Raw genomic sequence first — 16152 nt, forward strand, 5'->3', positions numbered from 1 at the left:
TAGAGCCAAGATACTGAGGAGGTGAATGTGGTTCTAGGAACGGTAAATAAAAAAAAAAGTAAGGATAGAGAACGTAGAAAGGGATGGCATTAGGAAGAACATTGTCAAGTTATGGAACCCAGAAGTACTGGACTTAAAGCAGGTCATAATTGATATAGTGTTAGGAGCCTAAACCTAGAGCTTAGAGTTACAGGATCTGGATTAGACCTTATCTGTTTTCTACCCTCAAGGTAGGATAATGGGGCAATGACATAAGAACCCTTTTGGTTGTTGACAGTATAATGAAAATTAGGTGAGGTGTGCGACCAAAGTAGGTAATAGCTATTGAGCGTGCTGTAGTAACTTGAATTACATTGTCAAATAAAAGAGCAAGATCAGTAGGAGTAAACTGGATAAAAGTCAACATAAGGGATTTAAATATGCAAGATGAGGGATAATGTCACAGAGGCTCGATGTTAAAATTTAGAATGGTGAGACCTAGAGTCTAAAATTGGAGTTAGACAGATATTTTCAGTATGATCGATAGGATAATTATGTAAAAAAAAAAAGGAGTAATAATAAATAAATAAATAAATAATAGTATGATAATGTGTAGCAGAACGCTAGTAAATGTCAGAATAGGACAAGATAGGTATAGGTGTAATTATAAGATATTAAGAAGTACATGGATTAGAGGAGTGATTGTTGGTAAGATTGGAGTAGATCTGAAAGAATCTGTGAGTGCTTTTATCTTCTAGAATATAACCAAGTATAAGGAGCATTGGACAAATAATTATAAGTATGGAAGATAAATGAAGAGTAAAAAGGAAATAGTAAATTATAAGATGATATGTCAGGTAGGACAATAGTATAACAAATGGTAAATACAATTGATATCTTGTAATAAAGCACAATAATTACAAAGAAATAATGAAACTAAAAAGGGAGACTAAGGGGTATGAGCTAAACCTTGTTTATCAAACAATGATATACCATAAATGGTGGGAGAACATTTCTCCTTCTTTTCAAATTGGCTCGTGTTTCGATTGTAGGGGATTATGTTAAGAAGAGAGGTTGTGTCAAAGTGACCCAATTAATTAAAAATTTGATGGGCGTTAGTATATATCCAATCTTTTGAGGCAAAAATGATGATAAGGGTGTACCTAATATTAAGTATGAAAGGAAGATCAGAGTAGGGACAGGAGTTAAATTGAATTAGTTATGAAGGTTTGCAACCGTTTTAAACTATGAGCTAGAGGAAGTACTATTTGTGGGTGAGTTTCAATAGATGAAATTGCTGCTAATGGGAAAGGTTGAGGCTGAAGTTTGGAAAGCTATGGGTAGTATATGTGATTATATTAAGGAGAATGAACATGTGAAGTATCTTGTTTAGAATTAAGGCATGACACACATTTCCCACAGCCGTGTTAGTTCAGATGAAACTTATAGTTTTTGGGGCTCCTATCCATCCAGGATGAGCAATTTCCTACTAAGGCTAGTAGGGAATGATAATGTTCTGATAGTTACGTTAGGAAAGGGGATACAAAAGGAATTTTCTATGGTTAATTCCAAGTGTTACATAATGTGAAGAATGTGCTGGTACGAGTCAATCGTAAGGTTAGAATTCTGGAAGTAATGGAACTAGTAATCAAAATAAGACTAAGAAATAAAAAGAAAGTTAAAGTTGATGATGGGATAGACATCCTTAAAGGAAAAGGTGTAAGGGTGAGACAGGACTAAGATTAAGAAATAAGTACAGCAGGTTGAAAAGATATCAACAATAGCAGAAATAGGAAAAGGAAGTGGATAAGATCCAAAGGACAGGAAGAAAGCTCGGTAGAGCTAGTTAAAATGATGAGGATAAGAAGGAATAGATATGCTATGAACACATTAAGAGATGTTTGAAACAAGTTATTATGAGATGATAGATTAAAGGAGTAGTGGAGCCTCGATCTAAGTGCCAATGTGTCAGAAGTAGGTCACATACTAAGAAGCTTTAGGAAGAAGTCTAGATATTTTCGTTCCAGAGAAGGAGTGGGAAACGATAAAGTCGCATAGACTGAGTTGTCAGGAAATATAAACACTTTTGTCACCTAGAAGGAGAGATCCAGTTCACTTTCCAATGTTGATAAATGATACACTTGGCCCTTGGAGGGAACTCTACCTGACTAGTTACATAAGATGGACAGAGGTTAGTCTAAGTACCTTAGTAATGACACAAATAGATTGGAAATTTGAAGTATCATGAAAGTGAGAAGATGCATTGGTACTAACCGTTAAGGTCAAAGGACGAGTAAAGATTTAGAATAAAGATGCCTATGATAGGTGCTACAGAAAACATCTTATAGAATATTGTAGGATAAGGAACATAAGTCGTGTCCTTGGGAAGCGAAAGGTTGAGGGGTAAGCGCCAAGGTTGATTGAAATTAAGAGACATCAAGTCAAGTACAGAGAGGTATAGCGAATACTTGAAATGTCAGAAAAAAATGGCCAATGAATAGTTACAAGATAAGAGCCCTCTAGAAAGAGATAATGACAGATAGGACACTATAGTAGAATCAGAGAGCAGTAGAATGTCATCTATAATATATGAAGAGTTTGAAGAATAAATGTTTTACCAATCTCTGCATAGCTGGAGGGGTAATGATTGCACTTGTTCTAATAATCTTCTTTTCCTTATCTTTTGTTTATTCGAAAATTCGATGACGAATTTTTCTTAAGGGGAGAAGAATGTAACAACCCAAAATTTTTAAATTATAAATAAAATAATTTTAGACCTAATTGTAAACCTTTAAGAAGTTGAGGGACTAATAGTGTAATTAGAAGTTAAAAAAAAAAAGGACCCAAAAATGCTGCGCAGGACCCCCCCCCCCCCCCAGCTCTCCTTCTCTTTCTCCCCGACTCTCTCTCCTCCCTCTCATTTTTCTCCTTGCCGGTGAGAGACCCCCTGCCAATGACCACCCCAGTGGCTCCAGCGTCGACTAGTCCACCTCCAGCAGCCATGAATGCCGACCAGAAGAGCAGTAGCAGCGGCAGGGAGCTCGACCAATGATCTAAAGGCGCGCGACTTGGGAGAGCTTCCAGGCCGTTTCCGATGCCAAAAAGCCTGCAAGCGGTGGCAGGTGGCTCAGGCGTCCCTTTGGGACCTCCTTTGCAGGCGATAATGGAGTTTTTCCAGCGAGTCGAAGAGAGAAAAAGAGGAGAGGGAAAATTGGCCTAGTGGCTTTTTGGCCACTTTTCTGGTGATCCGACCGTCGGATTAGAAATCTAAGGCCACCGACCCCTCTCCGATCGGATACCGTTGGAAAAAGGCAATAATCGGACGGTCCAGATTGCTTGGTGAGATTTTCAAACTTTTTTTATTCCCAAAATTTAAAAATAATTTTATGATAATTATTAACAATTTTTAGGCATAATTTAGATGCAATCGGATCGAAGATAGCTCACCAGTGTCGAGATCGTATTTTCAGCCAGATCCAGCTACCCGGCAGCCCGTCTCAGAACATGGTGATATTATAGTCAATCCTAACATTTTCAGACATTCTGGATGCGTTCCAGGTGTCAGAATTGACATAGGTAAACCCGAACTTCAAGTTGCTCATTTCCGGCTAATACCGATTTAGAATAAAATTCATAAAATATTCGTGAATGATCATAAAATTATAATTCTTTCTGCAATAGTCTTATAATATTATTAAGGACCATGGAGCAAAATTTTAGAATTTTTAGAGCTTGTTTGAGTAAATTTTTATGAAATGTTAATTATAAGGACTAAAACGTAAGTTTTCAAGTTTATGACTATTGACTGTGTTGGAAGGCCAGGAGGGGCTATATGACGTTGATAAGATGTGATTGTGGAAATTGAGATTTAGAAGTGTTCTTTGAATCTTTTTGCAGGTTGGGTAGGTCCTGGGTACAGAGAAAATTTTGCCGAATTTTCGGCATAAATTAAGATGTGTTTGCCTCTTTAAATTTATTTTTATTTGAATTGGCATTAATAAATTCACAATAAAATTATATAGGTGATTAGGGTCAACCATCTTCCTTCACCCAATCTCTACCGTCATCTCTGATGTATTGTGAGTAAAATATTAATTTTAATTATAATTTCGATATTATTTTATGTTTAAGCATGCCCATGCATCACTTATAAATATATATCTATATAGCTAAATACTAGGCATGATGTATATTGCATTTTTAAACTGATGAAGTGTTATGGATATTGTTTGCGGTAATTTAGAGTAATGTGCGTGCATTGACATGCGTGCGGTGTGTGTTCTGGGATATGGACAGGACGGGTAGACACGGCTTGAGAGACACTCGCTGGGACCCCGCATTTGATTTATTAAGCGAAAGTCCGACTTGAGAGACACTCACTGGCAGAGGTTGGGGATCAGCTCCCATATATGTATTGTTTGACAATGTTGGGTGTGTGAGTGCTCCAAATTGCCTTTTTGCTGATTGTGATATGAATTGTATGAAAAATTTATGAGGATGTTACATATTACTCTACAATGTGTATTAGCTTTAGATAGCTATAGAGATTATGATTGAAATTGGTATTTTACTTTCTGAGTCAAATGCTCACTCCTGTTCATCTATTTTTTCAGACTACAGGAGGATTATTTGTTGTGGCTAACCTGCTCTTCTTCTTCACAGGTCCATTAATAATAGTATTTAATGTATTTTGTATAATTGAGTTAAATTTTAGACTCCGCATGTGTTAGAAGCACTTATTTTTTATTTTGGGCCTGTATTATAAAAGTTATGTTGGACCTGTAAAATTATTAACTGTATGCATGATGGGATTGGATGAGGGAACTGAGCTCCCATTTGAGTTATGACATTTGATTATGTGGAGGGTGAGCTGAGCTCCCCAATTTATTATATATTGTGTTTATAGGTCGGGTGAGTCAAAAACTCTCTGCTAAATGGTCCATTTTATGGCCAGACTCTGTCTGGTTGAATTCTTGAAATTGGGCCCCAATGGGCCTTAGAATTGGGTTGAGGAATAGTTAGGCTTACTATGAGCCTCGGGGACTTTAGGCTGGCCCAGGTCCTAGTGCCAGTCCAATCCATAGGTTGGGTCGTGACATATTTTGTATCCAAAAATAATTTTGTTAAAATTATCTTAGAATAATTTAAATTTAAAAAAATTAATTCAATATTACAGTTGTATTTTTTTTTACATACTTTTTTTTAATTTTAAAGGTAATAATTTTTTATTCTTATTTTCAACCTTATATCAAGAATAAATAAAAAAATAAATAAACCCAAAGGAAATTATTATATCATTTAATTTGGGAAATGACATTAAATAATTCAAGTTAGATGAAAATCCTATCTCACTTGGGTCATATTGCCAATAAAACTCTTCAACATATACATAACAAAATCAAGAACACTCAACACTCTTAAAACAAATGTATATTTCTTAATTTCAATTAACAAAAAACTCACTTACTCCCATGGATCTATTAAAAGTTAAATATTTAAAATTTATTTCATCAGCTCAAATTGAAAGAAGATTCTATATAAATAGGAAAATCAAAATGGCAATTTAAAAATAAAAAAAAAAATCCTCATCCCCGATAAAACAAATAAAAACAACATTGTATTTAAGCATAAAAAAATGAAATAGTATTTTAAAAAATATGAATTCTCTTATTCTATTGAAAAATCTTAAAAAAAAAAAAAAATATGACTACATGAAACTGCTTAAAGTGATTTTTCACTTATCATCAAACACAGCATAAAAAATTAGATGAAATTCACATATTTTTTCAATTTTCAATTCCTCAGATTTTCTCATCAATTAAGTATAAACCATTTAGAGGATTATATTTATTTTTATTATAAATTTTGAAAAAATTTCATGTATTATATATTATAGAGGTCTAACTAAATTAGGACTTTCATATATAGATATAAAATTTTATGATATCTGAATTAGAGTTAGAATTTTATTAGTATTATAATAAGATTATTAAAAGGCTGTGTACAACTAATATATTTTTTGCAAAAAAAAAATAATTATTATATAATTGGCTAAATTTTTATAGACTAAGAATACTTGTAAATTAAAATACATTAATTATTTTTTTTTTGTTATAGAAGTTTTATAATTAATATTTTAATTTTATAATTATAAGTAAAATTTAAATCTAAGTATGAATAGAGATGTGGAAATTGAAATAAATAAGGATATATAAATAATTAGGTTTATTATAAATAATTATAATTTAAAATTTTATGATATAAATGATTTAATAAATAATTAAATAGTAGTCATATTATAATTATTAAAGGTATTATAAAGGACATAATTGTTAAATATTATAATTGTTTTAAAATATATTTATGCTTATAAACTTAAAATAGAATTCTAATAGAAAATTTTTTTTCAACGATTTCATTAACTTAATTTTTTTTTAATTTTTTAATATCTTTTTTTAATGATTTTTATGCTTTTTTTTAATTTATATCATAAAAATAAAAAATATTATCTATTTTAAAATTACTTTTAGTTTTAAATATTTAATTAAATTTAATTTCTTATCAGTATAATTAATATTAAATTACGCAACCAATTAAATTTAGTCTTTCATTCTTATAATACTAAATTACTATGATATTTCGGGCAAACCCCGTTGTCCACGCTTCTCACATTTATATATTATATAGATTATAGATTAATTATATTTTTTATTTTTTACTTATTAATTTCTTATTTTAATTAGTTATTTTTTTATAAAATTTTATATTTAATTGAAGTTAAGTATAAGTGGGACTAAGAATTTTAAATTTATATGATCTCTAAAATTTTAAATTTTAAATTTATACAAATATTGAAATTAATTTAAATAATAAAAATATTATTATAATTAATTTGAAAAATAAATGTTATTTTTGGCAAATGCAATGTTCCCTCTTTCTATATTTATATATAATATAGATTATGTGAAAATATAAGTAAACTTATTTTATGGGATGGTGACAACAATTTAAATCTTAAACTTTAATTGAAAAATCCGTTATATCTCTATACTTTTGTTTAAATCTATTAATTTTTTCACCTTTAATGTATGTAAGAATGAATTCCTAAAAATTTCTCAAATGAAGTAGGTGGAGATTATTCACCTTTAATGTGTGTAAGAATTCCTAAAAAATTCTCAAATGAAGTAGGTGAAGACTATTCTTGTCACGACCCAACTTATGGACAGGACCGGCACTAGGGCCTGGGTCAGCATAAAGCCCCCGATACTCGTAGTAAGCCTTGCTGTTCCCAAACCCATAACCAGGCCCACAATTTAGGCCCAACATGCATATAAAATAATTTAAATTAAACTATTATAATTTTATTTTGGGCCAATTTAACTCAATAATTATCAGAAATTAAAATTAGAGGAGTCCAGCTCAACCCTATTGCATCATGTACATACCATTTAAAAAAACATAAAAAAAATTTTTCATTTATTGATACAAAACTTAAATTCATACAGTTCCTGACAAGATTAATATTCTTGCTAGTACATGCAGAGTTCTAAATTATAATTTAAAGAATAATAATACAATTAAGTAATTATTGAAAACCTGCGAGAAAAGAAGCAAGTTATTTTGAAAAAAATATCCTCCTGTAGTTTAGAAAAATAAGGTGAATAGGAGTGAACATTCGACTTAGAGAATAAAATACCAATTTTAAGTACAATTTCTATAGCTATATAAAACTAATGCATCATAAAGAGTAGAATGCAACACCTTCATAGTTTTCATACAAATCACATCATAACAGCAAAAAGGTAATTTGGAGCACTCACACACCCATAAGTGTTCAAACAGTACATATACGGGAGCTGATCCCCTATACAGCTCTCTTAATTCAACCTCTGCCAGCGAGTGTCTCTCAAGCCGGATTTTCACTTAATGAATCAAATGAGGGGGCCAGCGAGTGTCTCTCGAGCCATGCCTACCCAGACTTATCCATAAAGGACCGGGTCCCAGCAAGTGTCTCTCAAGCCGCGTCTATCCGTCCTATCCATATCCAATACCACACACCACAAGCACGCCAACACACGCATACTGCTCTAAATTACCATAAAACAACATCCATGGCACTTCATCAATTGAGAATACAATATAAAACATGCCTAGTGTTTAACTACATAGATATATATTTATAAGTGATGCATGGGCATGCTTGAACATATAATAATATTGAAATTATAATTAAAATTAATATTTTACTCACAGTATACCAGAGACGACGGTAGAGCTTGGGTGAAGGAAGATAGTTGACTCACCTATATAATTTTATTGTGAATTTATTAGTGCCAATTCAAATAAAAATAAATTTAAAGAGGCAATCTTAATTTATGCTGAAAATTCGGCAGAATTCCCTTATACCTAGAATCTACCCAACCTGTAAAAAAATTCAAATAACACTTCTAAATTTTCAATTTCTATAATTACATCTCATCAATATTATATGGCCCCTCCTAGGCCCTCCAAATCAGATAATAGTCATAAACTTGAAAAATTATATTTTAGTCTCTCTAATTGATATTTTGTAAAAATTCACTCAAACAAGTTCTAAAAATTTCAAAATTTTACCCCGCGGTCCTTAATAAAGTTATAAAGCTATCGCAAAAGGAATTGTAATTTTCTAATCACCCATGAATATTTTTTTTAAGAATATTACTCAATTCCATAAATTTCCAACAGCTAACATATTCTTAATTCAACCTAATTCAATATTCATATATTTAAACCTCTATTCTCAAGCTTCAACCAATCATATAAAATTTAAATATCATAATTTCAGATAATCTTATATGCCCATATGCTAAAAATCTAACTAAAATCCATCTATATTTTTCAAAAATATCCTACAATCACTCAAAATTTCAATAAACACAATAGAATATCTCCAAATAATTTTACTTTCATCATATATTTTTCTTAGAATTTTTCTCCAATTTTTTTTTGTTTAAGAAACACTGCATTTAAGCACTACAGACTGAGAAATAATGATAATAATCTTACCCAAAGCTTATCTGTGTTTTTAAAATTCCAAAAATTTATGAAGAAGCCTCTGGAAGTTGAATAATCCCCAAAACTCGCTAAAGCCACCGCCGGAACTACTGCGCACGGTGGTCGGCCGCTGATCGCCAGCGACATCTGCTGGAACTGATTACACCAAAATGTTCGTCTCCTCCTCCTGAGTTTATGGGTGGTATTGGATCATCGATCCAACGGTCGGATTGTCGAAAATCTCGTCGAAAAGTAAAAAAAAATCGATTTTCTCTCTCCTCGCGAGCGTCTGAAACAACTACCAAATTCGGCGAGGCTAGTCTCATCTGAAAGAACTCTCTCTTAGGAGACCATAGCCTCTGGAATCACTCCAATCAGACGTCGGGATCGCAAGATACGAGCATTCAAAATTTAGGACTCATTTTCTCTCTCTTTCTCTACTGCTAGCCGGATTTTAGACTGTTGCCACCTCTAGTGACGTTACCGGTGAGTGTGAAGCTGCTAGGGAGGTCGCGAGCCGGTCACCGGAGAAAGGAAAAAGAAGAAGAGTGTAACACCCCTGATTTTATATATTATTATTGGGCTTCGTGTAGGTATCCTCAATTCGCGGAAATTCGACAGTTGTCCGGATCTGTGAATTTCCGGCCAGACAGACCAGCTACCGGAAAAGTCTCCGAATTGGATCGAGGTTTTGGCTACCCCACCATTGTCAGGCATCCCGAGCGCGTTCCCTAAGTCGGAATCGGCAAAGGTAAACCCGAACCTTGCTTTTTCGTAATTTTCTAGTGCTTAAATAGGATTAAAAATCCATAAAATATTCGTGGTAGCTTAGAAAATTACGATTCTTTTTGCAATAGCTTAGTAATATTTCTAAGGACCGCGGGGCAGAGTTTTATAATTTTTAGAGCTTATGTGAGCAGTTTTTGCAAAAATGATCAATTATAAGGACTAAATTGAAATTTTACATATTGTGATGAATGATTGATTTGATGGGCCCACGAGGGGCTGTGTGATGTGATTGAGTTGTGGATATATGGATTGTGGATATAGAAGTGTGTTTTGAGCCCTTTTGCAGGTTGGGTAGGTCCTAGGTATAGGGAAGATTCTGCCGGATTTTCGGCACGACTTAGGACGTATTGGTCTTTTTCTTTGTTTGTATTGAGTCAGATTTATTAAATGATTGTAATAAAATTGTCGTGTGAGCTGACAGCCTTTCTTCCTCCGCCACCGCCACAAGAATTTGTCGTCAAGTCCGTGAGTAAAATATTAATATTAATTGTAATTTAGATATTATTATATGTTCAGCATGCCAATGCATCACTTTTATGAAATTATTTATTTAGTTAAACTCTAGGCACGAATTATGTTGCATTCATAATCATAATGTGCCATGAATGTTGTTGTGGTAATTTGGAGCGGCAGCGTGCGTTGGCGTGCGTGTGATGTGGTGTGGACTATGGATAGGGCCAGGCGATCACGGCTTGAGTAATTGGGACCCGATCCTTCGAGGGGTAGTCACGGCTTGAGTAATTCTGGGACCTCGATTTGGTTATTAAGTGGAAGTCCGAGCTTGAGTAATTACCGCACCAAAGTTGGATTTAAGATAGTGATAGGGATCGGCTCCCATATGTTATGATTGATACTACAGGTGTGTGAGTGCTCCAAATTACCTTTTGATGTTATGATGTGAAAATGTTATGTATGTTGCATTTCACTCTACAAAGTTGCATTAGTTTCAGATAGTTATAGAGATTATAGTTAAGATTGATATTTTACTCTCTGAGTCGAACGCTCACTCCTGTTCAAAAATTTTTACAGGCCACAGGAGGATATTTTGTTCTGGGTTAACCTGCTTTTCTACCTCGCAGGTTGTTTATCAATATTGTGTAATTTTAATTACTCCTAGAATTTCCGCATGTGTTAGCAGTAATTATTTGAAATTGGTCTGTAATATTATATTCATGTTGGACCTGTAAACTTAATATTTTAAGTCTGTTTGATGGATTGGATGAGGGAGCTGAGCTCCCATTTATTATTATGTTGATGAGTATGTGGAGGGTGAGCTGAGCTCCCCAATGGATTGTTTATTGTGTTTACAGGTCGGGTGAGTCGAAAACTAACAGTTTGAAAGTCCATTTTATGGCCGGACTCTGTCCGTTTGTTTTCTTGATATTGGGCCCAAATGGGCCTTAGAGTTGGGTTAATGAATAGTTAAGGCTTACTACGGGCCTCGGGGGCTTTAGGCTGGCCCAGGTCCTAGTGCCGATCCGGCCCATGAGGTTGGGTCGTGACAGATGTGGTATCAGAGCTTAGGCTCCAGATTCATAGGGAAAAATTATCTAAGTGTTGGGAAGAGTCTACTAGGAGTCACATGCGGAGTATAGGATTCTGTTTCGTCTTTTCCTGTAATTCTTTGTTTCTAGATTCTACGTTATACCTCGGAAAATATAAGATTACCTCAGTTAGTGTCTTGATTTTCGTGGAGTACACAGAAATGTGAAATAGAGTTAGTAGACATGTGAGGTCTATCATGAGGATACGTACTCCAAGAAATGCTATGTTTCTGTCTGTATGGGTTTAAATGGTGTGCCCATTTCGTGCAAGGCACGAGTACATAAACGTGAGTCTTGAAAGTACAATTGCCCTAGATAAGGATGAGGATACCATCGCAGCGGTCATCGGGATGACCCCGCGTAATAAGTTTATGATAATAGAAGATTCGAGAGAGATAAGAAATTAAGAGGCCTAGTCGGTCCGGACGTATCGTAGTAACTATACAATGTTCTCGATGTCCGCCTGTAAGTCGCAGACAAGATGCGACATGAGATTATTGTATAGAGCTGCGTGCATCCCCGTGGTGCTCCATAATGAGGGTGTTTGCGGGTGGCTTCTGTTTTGGTACAATTATGCCAGAACAGAGTTCTATATCTGCAGAGGAGTTGGGAACTCCTGGTTAAGAGTCTAGAGCTAGAATATCGAAAGGTCACAGTTGGGTGGTAACTAGAGTTAGTGACTCGATTACCTAGCATGAGCTAGAGTTACAAGAAGAGTTGCCATCGGACTGCAGGTTTCAGACTAGTTGCAAAGTAAAGTTGATACCTATAGAGTGAGACCATCTAGTCTTCGGTATGGAATTTTGGATGGTTTTTGCAGAACGATAGACGTTTTGCTTAGAACTTAGTGAGAATAGAATACCTTGTGTGTATTAGCAAGGTGTAAAGTACAACTCTACTACCTAGAGAAGGTCGAAACTATGAATTGATGATTCACAGAGCTATAATATGATAGGAGAGTCATTAATTTGACATGGTTTGGGCAAGGTGGTAAATGTAGTACCTTTGATGCAGCAAGTTAGGGTGTAGTCCTATCTTTTCAGAAGGGATCGAAAGTTATTACTAATAATGGTGACCAACAAAATAGTGCCCAAGATAGGACTGTAGAGTGTGGTAGAGAATAGTTGGCTCGGGTATCCTGCAGAGGATGCAAGTTCTATTATAGGAATCATATATAATCAGATCACGATGGATGTAAATCCTTTGAATTGGATGACGGGTTTGGGTACCCGGAATCTTAAGTTTTGGCTAGTTGAGTAAACATGGAAAATAATAATAATAATAACAAATAAATAAAATTACTGCAGAATCAGTTCTCGAGGTAGTAAGGGTATTATGTAAGCTAAGAATATAAATCATACAAAAAAAAGTATGACTGTAATTTCCTGAGTTCCTTTCTAACTTCATATTGTTCAAAACAATAGTATAATCTAATTATAATAGTGTCAAGAGTAATAAATTAGCAAAGATAAATTATAGAAGGCCAATGGATAGAGAAAGTGCAGAATGAAAGTTTGGACAATTGATTGCAGATGCAATATAATCTAAATGCTAGTGGAAGTACTAGCTAGAGTGGTCAAAGGACCAAATCTGAGTAGCATAGACATGTGATAACGTGGTAGAAACTCTGAAAGATATAGTTTGCAGGTACAGCTGTCATGTTAGGAAGAAGAATGGAACCAGGGATAGAATAGTTAAGTTCTATTTTGGGTAAGACAAAGGAGATAAACGGAAGGACAACCTGAAGAGCGCATAATAAAAGGAACAAAGTTAAGATATAGGGTAGGCTAAGTGTTATTCTTGGCAAGGTGAATGACAAGGATGGAAAACCCAAAATGGGACCACATTAGTGAGAATAGTGATGGAGGTATGGAATAACATAATAATGAGTAAATGCTAGAAGGTGTGCGATGGTATTGCGGACTACCTAATTAGGTAGAGAAAACGAAGTTAGTAAGTAGTAAGTTGAATAAAAGCCAGTCTAAGGGATCAAATAGGTATGATGAGAGGAAAAGAATGATAGATAATGACACATAGGTTTTAGGTTAGACTTTTGAGATAGTGAGAAGGTAGTTAGAGGTTCGTTATGAATGTCAGGCAAACATTTTTAGTGTGATCAACAGAATCACTTTGTAGTGAAGCAATAACGACAGGACAATAGTAGGGGTAGAACGAAAAGTGACAAGTCTGGATGGTTATAAATCACTAAAAAGTTCAAGGATCAAATTAATGACCCTAGATAAGGGTGGAATTAGTGTTGGAAGAATTTATTAGTGAGAGAAATCTTTCAGGAATCAACAAAAGTTAAGGGCACAATAAAAATGATGATAGATATGAATCATAGGTCGAGTATAAGTAAAGTTAATAAATTATAAAATATTATGTCAAGAAGGAAAATGGTACAGAAAGGGTTCATGCAGATGATACCTTATAGGTAGAGCATAATTGTGCTAGGAGATGATGAAATTTGGAGAGAAAGACCAAGAAACTTAGGTGAAACGTTATAATATGACAATCGGGTGTAGTTGAATATAAGAGGATATTTTCTTTCTTTTCAAGTTTAGCTTGTGCTTTTGGTTCTAGAAGGTTATATAAGGAACAGAAATTGAGTCAAGGAGACCTAGTTATTGAGAGTTTGGTAGGCACAAATTCATACATAATTTCTGATATGAGAATGACAAGTAAGTGCATACCTAGTATTAAGTATGAAAGGACGAACAGAGTAATGACAGAGTCAAAAGGAGTTAGCTACCAAGGCTTGCCACCGTTTTAAACTATGAGCTAGAGGAAGTACTATTTATGGATGAGTTTCAATAGATGAAATTGTTGGTGGATAATTTGAGGTTGAAGTTTAGAAAGCTATATGTAGTATATGTGATTATATTAAGGAGAATGAACACGTGAAGTATCTTGTTTGGAATTAAGGCATGACACATATTTCCTACAAATTGTTAGTTCAGATGGAACTTATAGTTTATGGGGCTCATATTCATCCAGCATGAGCAATTTCCTACTACGGCTGGTAGGGAATTATAATGTTCTTATAGTTAATTTGGAAAAAAGGAGGTACAAAAAAAAAATTCTCTATGAGTAATTATAAGTGTTACATAAGGTGAAGAATGTGCTGGTAGGAGTAAATCATAGGGTTAGAATTCTCGAAGTAATGAAACTAGTAATCAAGATAAGACTAAGAAATAAAAAGAAAGTTAAAGTTGATGATGGGATAGACATCTTTGAAGGAAAAGGTGTAAGGATGAGATAGGACTAAAATTAAGGAATAAGTACAGCAGGTTGAAAAGATACCAACAATACCAAAAATAGGAAAAGGGAAGTGGATAAGATCCAAAGGACATGAAGAGAGCTCGATAGAGTCAGTTAAAAGTACGAGGATAAGGAGTGTCTAACCACTGCCCCTGTGTTAACACTACCTAAGAGCGTTGAAGGATACACCGTGTCGTGGACGCCTTGAGTTGGCCTAGGGTGTGTTTTGATGCGGAATGGAAAAGTAGTGGCTTATGCTTCAAGGCAGCTGAAGAGGCATGAGCAGAACTATCCCACCCATGATTTGGAAATAGCGGCTGTAGTCTTTGCACTAAAAATCTGGAGACACTACCTGTATGGTGAAGTGTGCGGGATATACACCGACTATAAGAGTTTGAAGTACATCTTCCAACAGAGGGATTTAAACTTGAGACAGAGGAGATGGATAGAGCTTCTGGAAGACTATGATTGCACCATCCAGTACCACCCTGGGAAGGCCAATGTAGTAGCAGATGCTTTAAGCAGAAAATCTTCTGGCAGTTTGGCGCACATTTCAGCAGAGAAGAGACCGTTGATTCAGAAAGTACATGAGTTGATGGATCAAGGTTTAATCCTAGATCTTTCAGATGAGGGGGTCTTGTTGGCTCATTTTTCAGTGAGGCCAGACTTGCGAGATAGAGTTAGAGTTTCCCAACGCAGAGACCAATAATTAATGAAGATCATAGAAAGAGTATAGCAAGGTGAAGGTGGTGAGTTTGGATTTGCCAATGATGACGCCCTAGTGCAAGGTTCTAGGATATGTGTGCCCAATGTGGACAACCTCAGGAATGAAATCATGCGAGAGGCACACTATACATCAGACAAGATTCACCTGTGTTCCACCAAGATGTACCATGATGTGAAAGATAGCTACTGGTGGAATGGCATGAAGAGAGACATAGCAGACTTTGTGTCCAAGTGCTTGACTTGTCAGAAGGTGAAGTTTGAACACCAGAGACCGTCAGGGAAGCTGCAAGAGCTCCCTATCCCAGAATGGAAGTGGGAAATGATTACTATGGATTTTGTGACTGGGTTGCCTCGTACCACTCGAGGATATGATTCGATATGGGTAATTATAGACCGCCTAACCAAATCAGCTCACTTCTTGCCTGTGAAGACTACATATTCTGTGGCACAGTACGCCCGGCTCTACATTCGAGAAATAGTCAGATTGCATGGAGTTCCGGCTTCCATAATATCTGACAGAGGGCCCCAGTTCACTTCTCGGTTTTGGAGAAAGTTGCAGGAGGCACTTGGCACACAGTTGAACTTCAGTACGGCTTTCCACCTCGCATGCATCGGACATTGAAGGACAATCCAAACACTGGAAGACATGCTTCGCATGAGTGTTTTGGATTTTGGAGGTCAATGGGATGAGCAGCTAGCTTTGGTGGAGTTTGCCTACAACAACAGTTATCACTCCAGTATAGGGATGCCACCCTATGAGGCACTATATGGAAGAAAGTATAGGTCTCCTCTGTGTTGGACGGAAATGGGGGAAGCGAAG

The sequence above is a fragment of the Hevea brasiliensis genome, chromosome 5, assembly GCF_030052815.1.
Source record: "Hevea brasiliensis isolate MT/VB/25A 57/8 chromosome 5, ASM3005281v1, whole genome shotgun sequence".
NCBI classification, from domain to species: Eukaryota; Viridiplantae; Streptophyta; class Magnoliopsida; order Malpighiales; family Euphorbiaceae; genus Hevea; species Hevea brasiliensis.